The 9533-nt window shown below is 39.6% G+C and overlaps 1 long non-coding RNA gene across 1 annotated transcript; it reads left to right on the top strand.

Moving 5' to 3' along the window:
• Positions 1-4087: 4087 nt before the first annotated feature.
• LOC123649108 lies at positions 4088-6048 on the top strand. Its single transcript, XR_006738869.1, has 3 exons — positions 4088-4148; positions 5086-5151; positions 5979-6048. It is a non-coding gene; the product is annotated as an uncharacterized LOC123649108 (long non-coding RNA).
• The last annotated feature ends 3485 nt before the right edge of the window (positions 6049-9533 follow it).

Here is a 9533-nt window from a genome sequence, read left to right as displayed (position 1 = left end):
ATTCATTTTATTCTCTAAATTCTGTTAGTCACCAATTCCTAGTCTGGAAAAGTATTTAATACCCTTTTTTTTTTTTTTTTGTAATATTCCCACTGCCCCTACCCTGCATCTTTCTGTCTCATTTTTAAAACAGATTTATTGAGATATAATTTACATACCATATAATTCACCCATTTACAGTGTACAATTCAATGGTTTGGGGTACCATTAATTTTTAAAATTGTAAAATACATAAAACATAAAATTTGCCATTTTAGTCATTTTTAAGTATATAATTCAGTGGCATTAATTATATTCATTATGTCCTGAAATCATCATAACCATGTATTTTCAATTTTTTACCATCCCAAACAGAAACTCTATGATCATTAAGCAATAACTCCCCCATTCCCTACTTTTCCCAGCCCCCTGCTAATATATAATCTACTTTCTATGAATTTGCCTATTCTAGGTACCCATATAAATGGAATCATATAATATTTGTTCTTTTGGTTTGGCTTATTTCACTTAGCATGATGTTTCCAAGGTTCATCCATGTTGTGGCATTTATCAGAATTTCATTTCTTTTTATGGCTGAGTATTTCATTGTGTGCATATACCACTTTTTGTTTACCCACTCATCTGTTGATGGACACTGGGTTACTTGCATCTCTTGGCAACTGTGAATAATACTGCAATGATATTGGCGTACAGATACCTGTTCAAGTCCCTGTTTCAATCCCTTTGGGTATATAGCTAGGAGGGGAACTGCTGGGTGACATGGTATGCTATGTTTAGCTTTTTAAGAAACAATCGAACTATTCTCCATGGTGGCTGCAACATTTTACATTCCCACCAGCGATATACAGGGTTTCAATGTCTCCATGTCAACACTTCTCGTTTTCCTTTTTTCCTCAATTACAGCCATCCTAGTGTCAAGTGGTATGTATCTCTCTTACTATCATCTGATGCCTGGATTCTTATAATAATCTCCTAACTGATCTTTCTAATTTAATACTGCTTTCTTAAGATATATATATATGTGTATATATATGGCACAGTAATGCTCTATTTCCTTACTTTAAAAAAAAATTATCTGACCAACAACTTTCAACGGCTCTTTATTGGCCCTTGAAAAAAGTCTAAACTCTACCGGCCTGCAAAAACTTGCCATTTTCTTGGCCCTAATTGACATGACATGTAAATGGGGAGAAAATATTATCCACGTTACCAGGTATTTGGAAAGAATAAATAAGATAATGTGAACTTTGCACAGTTGCACAACACATGTGTGCTCAGTAAGTGTTTACACTTATGGAGTAATATCGCCCTATTTTCAGCTGAGGGACGTGCAGTCCTTAAAAGGTAAGTAGCTTAACCAAGACTAATTGCTCAGTCTGAGCCAAGGTCAGTGTTCTGAGGCAGCCAGACTCAGGTCCGACTGAACTAACCCCTCTAATTGTTCCACAATCTCACGTAGGATTTTGAAATAAGGTTGATTTGCATCCTAGTGGAACTTCGATAGCCAGGTAGTCCAGCTGCCCATGGTGGAGCGACCAATTTTTGCCTCAGTTCCCCATGTGTAGCCCCTGTATGATCCCGCCTTGTCCTGGCAACCTCACGTCTCACGCTACCCTTCCAGAGCCTGGAAAGACTCTGCCTTAATTCAACAGCTGTTTTAGCCACATTAATAAAAAACATTCTTCTGCTTATATTTGACTTCACGCTCAGGGAAGCCTCCTCACCTGTGTGGCTCTTCCTTTCCTTCCTCCCACCAGGGAGCCACAGCCGGCTCTGCTATGAGCAGTCCAGCTTCAGTGTCTTTTTTTGCCCCAACCCTCTGCTCTGTCTGTCTTTGGGAATATTCTTGCATTTTCCTCTGAAATTGTATTCAATCCACTGAACTACCCTTCTTCCATCTCTCCAATGGCTCAGCAGAGCGACTTTCTTCGGTGAGCGGTCCAGTGAGGATGGCTCCCGCCGAGGAACAGAAGGAAAGGTGCCATCAGAATAGGCAGCAGTCCTTGATTTAAGTTATTTTTCCCTTTTCTTTTATGATTTTAAAAATCTTTGTCTTATTTAGGTGATACGCCCAAGGAATTGAAGCTGCTTTGTTTTCTAAGTTCAGACCGGCTCCGAGCATGCTGTCAGCTTTTAATTATTTATGCATGACCACAATAAAAACAATGCGGGGAACAACAGGCAGGCGCTGCCGTCTGCCACTGCGGCAGGGCTGAAGGGTGCATTTCCAAGCCAGCTGTTTCGGGGGGACTTAACTTTTTTTGCACTGTTTGCTTTCCATTAGAGGGCACAGAGGCCTGAAAGCATTTTTAGAATTTGTTCCCCTACCAATATGCTATTCATTTCCATATTATCATCTTATGGCTCTAATATTCTAAGCTCTATGCCATTTTTTAAAATCTGCTTGAATATTTTTTGAGATTTTCCCACATCCTTTTTTACCCAGCGGGGATTAGAACTGGCAGAAGTGTTCCAGATGGCTTCGCACCGGCACGGGCTGTGGAAAGCAGTGTTCCTGCTTCCGCAGTCGCACAAGCGAGTGGCCCTCTCCTACAGGCAGCCCTCTGCCCGCACGTGGGGATGGGAGGAGCAGAGGTCTAGCCCACTGGATTTTAAATCCGTAACATCTGCACATCTGCTCACGCAAACTCCTTGACGCAGAGCAAAGATGGCTTTTTTTCTCATACCTTCATTAAAGGCCAAGTCAGCTTTACTTTTCCTCTGTTTTATCCAGTGTTTAGTAGATGGTCTCTTGAGATTCAAACTGTTCACTGGGGCTTTTTATAACCAAAACTGGAAGCCAGTTGGTGACAAATTTTCTACCTACAACTATTTTAAGAAGGATTAAATGAATAATACTTGAAATATCCTTCCAGCAACTTATTTTTTTTCTAGAAAGGTGAATGTTACAGTAAAATGTGCTTAGATTTAAATTAAACTATGTCCTTCATAATGTTATTAAAACTTTCAGAAGTAAATTTTTCTTCACTGTAAATGAAAATCCTACAGTACAGATTATTACGATCCTTCAACATAGGGCTTAAGAGCTGGGTCTGCCACATAGGTTGAGTAGGGGTGAAGGGCAAGCTTCCCCCTTGCCCTTGGAAGGTTTGCTGGAAAATCAACTCCTAAAAAGGCAAGTCAGTAAGAGAAAAGGCATACAGATTTATTACCAGCAGGCAGGTGAGGAAAATCACAGGGGAGTACAGAGGATCATGTACCCTGCTCTCAGGGGAAAGGGAGACGGGGAAGTGCGGACGATTTTAAGGGGCCAGTAAACGATTTTTAGGAGAAGTCAATGGGCTTGAAGAGCGTCTATGGTCTGGGACAGAGCCTGCTGGGCTCACAGGGTGGCCAGTGGTTTCTTACAACAGTCTGTCCAGGTGTGTGGACAGACTTCAGCCTTGCTTTCTGCAATACGGTTTCGTTAATGAAAACTCAGAGAAGGGACCAGAGGTAATTGTTTTCTTCTTTGGTAGGTCTGGACTCTCGGCAGATAAAGAAACTTTAGTGAAAAACTTCGTCCTGTGTTTTGGGAGGGGCAGAGGATTAAGAGAGAGAGGGACAGGAGGTTGGAGAGAACTTGAGGCTTTTCAGTTCAGTATATTTTGGGGCATCGGTTTCTGAGCCCCAACAATTTAATAAATGTCATTAAGAAGTGTGAAACCCTCATAAAATTCACGGTTGAACATAAGTCCTAGAAGCTATTCAAATTAGGGGCCATTATTTTGTCTGTGGCACAACTGAAAGCCGTGCAACGGTACAGCACGCTGCTGCACGTTTTTCTCCAGGACTGCTGGTACCTTCGGCTGTTCCCAAGGCTGTTCCAGGATCACATCACTCCCTGAATCGTTCGTACCCACACTTTCCCCTGTACACGCTCCAAAGATTATTTTGATTTCAGACTTCAGCAAGAAAATAGAGGTCATTAGGTAAAAACTCTCTACATTCTCATCCTTTCACTTTACACTTTATGCGTAGCTCTACTTGTTCGTAACTACTTCCTTTCCCGTTCTCACAGGGCAGCTGCGTCCCCGTTACACTCCTGCACTGTGCTTTGGGCAGTGAGAGCGCCTGGGCACAGAGTCCGCGACTAGCGACTTGCCTTTGAACGCTGGAGTCACTCGCCAGCTGCCTCCTGTCAGACGGTAAAACTAATTATTCCCTTTTAAAAAATCTTTGCTAAAATGACAGTTTTTAGTATGTTGGCCTGATGGCATCTAGCATAAGACATTACTTGTACTGACCTTTCCTAAATACAGAATTGCTGAGGGAATTAGATGCCACCCCTGAAACATATTTTTGTGAGAATCTTTCCAAGACATACCGAGAACCTAGATTTTAATATTTTCTTTTAAATAATGCGCTTTTCAAATACTGACCTACATGAACTAGGTTCACTATATGGGTCACTATCAAAGTCAAAGTGGTTATGAGAAACATCCAACAATATGTGTTTACATCTTAGTTAATTGAAAAACCCTTCAAATATTGTGGAACTGACATAATTCAAACAAAATATCTGAATTGGGGTTCAGAGCTGTCCAGTTTTAATTTAAGGTTTATTATATACAGTGCCAAAGATACCAGCTATTCATCTTAAAATATCATAGCAGTTAAAATAAAACCTAGACATGATAAAAAAAACCTCACAAGTTTGTTGATGGCTTTGATGTCATTTGAAAAATATTCTAATGTACAAAGACTTGGAAATACATTACTTCTAAGGATCAAAGAAATTGTTTTATCTATGATTTTCGATTCAATTATTAGGGAATTGAGATATACATGCATTCTTGGATTAGGATTGAGTTTTCCTTTTGGAAACTAACTCAACTGAAATTGTGACCCCCAGGGACTGGAGCAACACAAGATGATTCCTATACCCCTATAATTTTGCCCTAATTAACAAACCTGATTGCCTAATCCCTTGTCTACCAAACTATCCTTAAAAACCCTGTCTCCCAAAATCTTGGGGAGGCAGATTTGAGAAATTTCTCCTGTCTCCCCGCTTAGCGCTATGCAGAATAAAGACTCTTTCTCTGCCTTGGAAACCCTGCTGATCAGCCTGTTGGCTTCCTCTAGGGCCGTGGGCACGTGAACCTGGCTGGGTGGCGACAGGAAGGCCAAGGGGGAAGTTCCAGGTTCCATGTATGTACAATTCCATTCATACAAACTATATTCTCTGACAATAATGTAATTACATTAGAAATCAAAAACTAAAATCACTAAATACTTTGAAACTAAATCATTGACTTAAATAATCATTGGATCAAAGAAGAAATCCAAAGAGGAACTAAAATAAAGTCTTTCTCTGAATGAGAGTGACAACATAGAGCATATAATTTTTTGGAATGATGCTAAAAGAAGGACTTAGAGTGTAATATATATTATAGTATTGAAAACTTAGGTTAGAAAGGAAGATCTTATATTATTGCTACTAAATGACCTAAGTTTTTACCTTAAGAGACTAGACAAAGTGGACTATATTAATCCCAAACAATGACGAATAAAGGAAATAAAAAGATTAGAGTGAAATTAATTAAATAGAAAATAAAGCAATAATAAGAAAATCAAATGGTCATTCTTTGTGAAGATCCATATGATTAACAAACTGATAGCCAAACTTATGGAGATAAAAAAAGAGAAGATAAATTGCTCATATCAGGAATAACAGAGTTTACTTCACTACAGATATTTATGGGATAATAAAATACTAGGAACAACATTTTGCCAATTAATTGGAATCGTTAGATTAAAGGAACACATTTTTTGCAAGAGACAAAGTACCAAAACTCACTAAAGTAGAAATAGATAAACTGAATTGTCATATAATTTAAAAAGTGATTTTTGATAGTTTTATTGAGATATAATTTATATACTGTATAATTCACTTAAGTGTGAAAATCAGGGTTTTTAGTGTGTTTGTACAGTTGTGTAACTGTAATCACAATTGGAAACCATTTTTATTGCTGCAGAAACAAGCACCATCCTCACTAGCAGCATTTCTTGGCCCCCGTGGACTCCCAGCCACTCATCTGCTGTCTTTCCTACAGATTTGCTTATTCTGGACATTTCATATCATGGAATTACAAAATGCAGCAGTAAGTGACTTTCCATTGATGGAAATTTGGGTTGTTTCCACTTTTTGGCTATGATGTGCATAATGTGGCTATGAATATTCATGTACAAGTTTTGAGGTGGACATATATTTTTACATATTTTTGTTTCTCGTGGGTTTATTCTTAGGAGTAGGATTGCTAGGTCATATGGTAACTCTATGTTTAACATCTTGAGGACTTTCCAATACTTTCCATACTGTTTTCCAAAGTGACTACTATTTTAGATTCCTACTAGCAATTCATGAGGGTTCTAATTTCTCCACATCCTTGTCAAAACTTGTGCTTTTTCTGTCTGTTTTATTTTGGCCATCCTACTGGGTGTGAAGTGGCATCATATTGTGGTTTTGATTTGCATTTTCCTAATGGCTAAAAATATTGAACATCTTTACTTATGCTTACTTGCCATTTGCATATCTTATTTAGAGAAGTGTTTATTCAGATCCTCTCCCCATTTTTATACAGGTTGTCTTTTTATTAGTGAGTTGTGAGAGTTCTTCATACGTCCTGGATACAAGTCTCTTATCAGACATATGATTTCAAACTAATTTTCTCCCATTTCGTGATTGTCTTTTCACTCTCTTGGCAGTGTCCTTTGAATCACGAAAGATTTTCATTTTAATGGAGTCCAGTTTATCTATTTTTTGTTGTTGTCAATTTCACTTTTGTACTCCTAAGACAGTACCTAATTCCAGGTCACAAAAATTTACTCCTATATTTTTTCTAAGAATTTCTGAATTTTGGCTTTTCCATTTAGATCTATTATGCATTTCGAGTTATTTTTTACGTATGTTGTGAGGCAATGGCCCAACTTTGTTTTGCATGTGAATACCCAGTTGTCTCAGCATCATTTCTTGACAAGACTGTTTTTTCTTTACCATTAAATAGTTTTTGGCACCCTTGTCAAAAATTAATTGACCACACATTTGAGGGTTTATTTGTGGACCCGTAATCATATTCTTTGATCTCCGCGTCCACCTTTACGCTGGCACTGCACTATCATGATCACTGTAGCTTTATAAGGTTTGAAATTGGCAAGTGTGAGTGCTCCAACTCTGCTTTTCTTCTTCAGGATTATTTAGACTATTCTAGGTCCCTTGTTATAGTGGATTTCTCTGATTTTATGCTACTCATTTTATGCTGCTGCACGTTTTTCTCCAGGACTGCTGGTACCTTTGGCTGTTCCCAAGGCTGTTCCAGGATCACATCACTCCCCTATCGTTCATACCCACACTTTCCATTTTGAATATAAGTTAGACTTTCTCATTCCAGAAGCAGGGGTCAGTCACCCTTGACACAGTTTGCAGTGCTCCACCTCCTCTCAGTTCCCCAGTGTGGCTGATCTGACCTGGATATCCATCATATACAGCGGCCTCCTGGTGGAGTCAGGAGGGGTCAGGGAGATACACCCTGCTTGAGTCACCCCACACCCTGCACAAACTGCACAGACCTGCTGCAGTGACCACCTCTCAGTCTCAGCGCGACTCCACACAACTCATGGCTGCTCTAGACCCACCGATGAGAACTCCCGCGAGACACCTGCTTGGGTAACATGCTGAACTCCAACAAGGCTTTGTCTCACGGGCCTCACTCTCTCTCTTCTTCCTCACCTGCCGGCTGAGAGTGCATGTCCCCCACGGCTCCCTGCTCTCCGTGGCCCTGGGGGGCATGCTGTCCTTTTCTACCTGGGTCTGTAAGTAATAACCTGCGCCTGTTATTTTATGTGTTTTGTTGCGTTGCCTCCTCTGTGTCTCCCCTGACAGACACACCCAAACTTGCCTTCTTCTCTAGTGCGGACTCTCCGGGAGAGTGGCTATCTTGTAGGAATAAACTAGACTCAGGTCAGACGGCAGCAAGAATGCCTGCCAGTATAAGCAAGTTTCCTGCACAAGGAACACCTGCTCACGGGTCAAACACTCACACGTTAGGCTGTCTGCCAGGGCAAAGAAGCGTCCTGTGAAAGGTAAAGGTCAATACGCACAGCCACACCCTCTGCGGCCCCGCTAGGCGGGGCTGGAGTTATAGTCACTCTCCTGAAAGAGACTTCAGACCAAATTAGAAAGAAAAAAAAACATATGACACTAGCTTTTTTATACAAACTCTAGGTTCAACTCATAAAATCTGAAAAAAAAAAAAAAAAAAAAAAAAACAAAAACCCAGAGGGATTTTGGTAGAGAATGCACCATCTTAACAATATTAAGTCTTCTGATTAAGGAGTATTACATGTATTTTCATTTATTTAGATCTTCTTTAATGTCTTTCAAAGAATGTTTTATAACTTTCAGAGTGAAAATTTTGCACTTTTTTGTTAAATTTATTCCTAAGTATTTGATTTGTTTTAATGTTACTGTAAATAGAATTGTGTTCTTAATTTCATCTTTGGATAGCTCATTACTAGTGTATAGAAATATAATTGATACTTATGTATTAATCTTGTATCCTGCAAGTATAACAAGAATAGAAAAACAAACACCACATGTATTCACCATTGAATTGGAACTAATCAATCAAAACTTATGTGCACATAAGAAAACAGCATTCATTGGAAACCCAGCAGGTGGGAGCGGTGAAGAGAGGATTGGTAAATTCACACCTAAGGGGTACAATGCATACTATCTGGGTGATGGACACACTTTAACTTTGACGCAAAGGGTGCTAAAGCAATTCATGTAACCAAAACGTTGGTACCCCCATAATATTCTGAAATAAAAATATATATATATATTAAAAAAGAAATCATACTATTTCTTTTTTTTTTTTTTTTTGAGACAAAGTCTCACTCTGTTGCCCGGGTTAGAGTGAGTGCCGTGGTGTCAGCCTAGCTCACAGCAACCTCAAACTCCTGGGCTTAAGCGATTCTACTGTCTCAGCCTCCCTAGTAGCTGGGACTACAGGCATGCGCCACCATGCCCGGCTAATTTTTTCTATATATATTTTTAGTTGGCCAGATAATTTATTTCTATTTTTAGTAGAGACGGGGTCTCGCTCAGGCTGGTCTCGAACTCCTGACCTCGAGCGATCCACCCGCCTCGGCCTCCCAGAGGGCTAGGATTACAGGCGTGAGCCACCGTGCCCGGCCTATTTACAGCTTCATAATTAGTTAACAGCAGATCCAGATCTAGAATTTCCAATACAAGGATTTTACTAACACATATTTTCACTATTTGGCTTTGATTTCGTACCATATTTTAGAGATGCTCTAGTTCAGTGTTTTGTAAAGTATGGACCATGACCTATTTATAGGTTGTGAAATCAGTTTGGGATGCTGTGACTATCAGGATTTTTTGATGAGAGAAAATTTTGGCTTAGAGAACAATACAAAGGATTTAAGAGCACTGTGTGTCACCACACCTGCTTTTGGGGACCTGTGAACTTCCACAGGAGAAGACTCTGCTCCAAGAATGAGGAAACCAG

Source organism: Lemur catta, chromosome 13, assembly GCF_020740605.2.
Source record: "Lemur catta isolate mLemCat1 chromosome 13, mLemCat1.pri, whole genome shotgun sequence".
Lineage (NCBI taxonomy): Eukaryota > Metazoa > Chordata > Mammalia > Primates > Lemuridae > Lemur > Lemur catta.
This window is presented reverse-complemented; position numbering and strand designations above follow the sequence as displayed.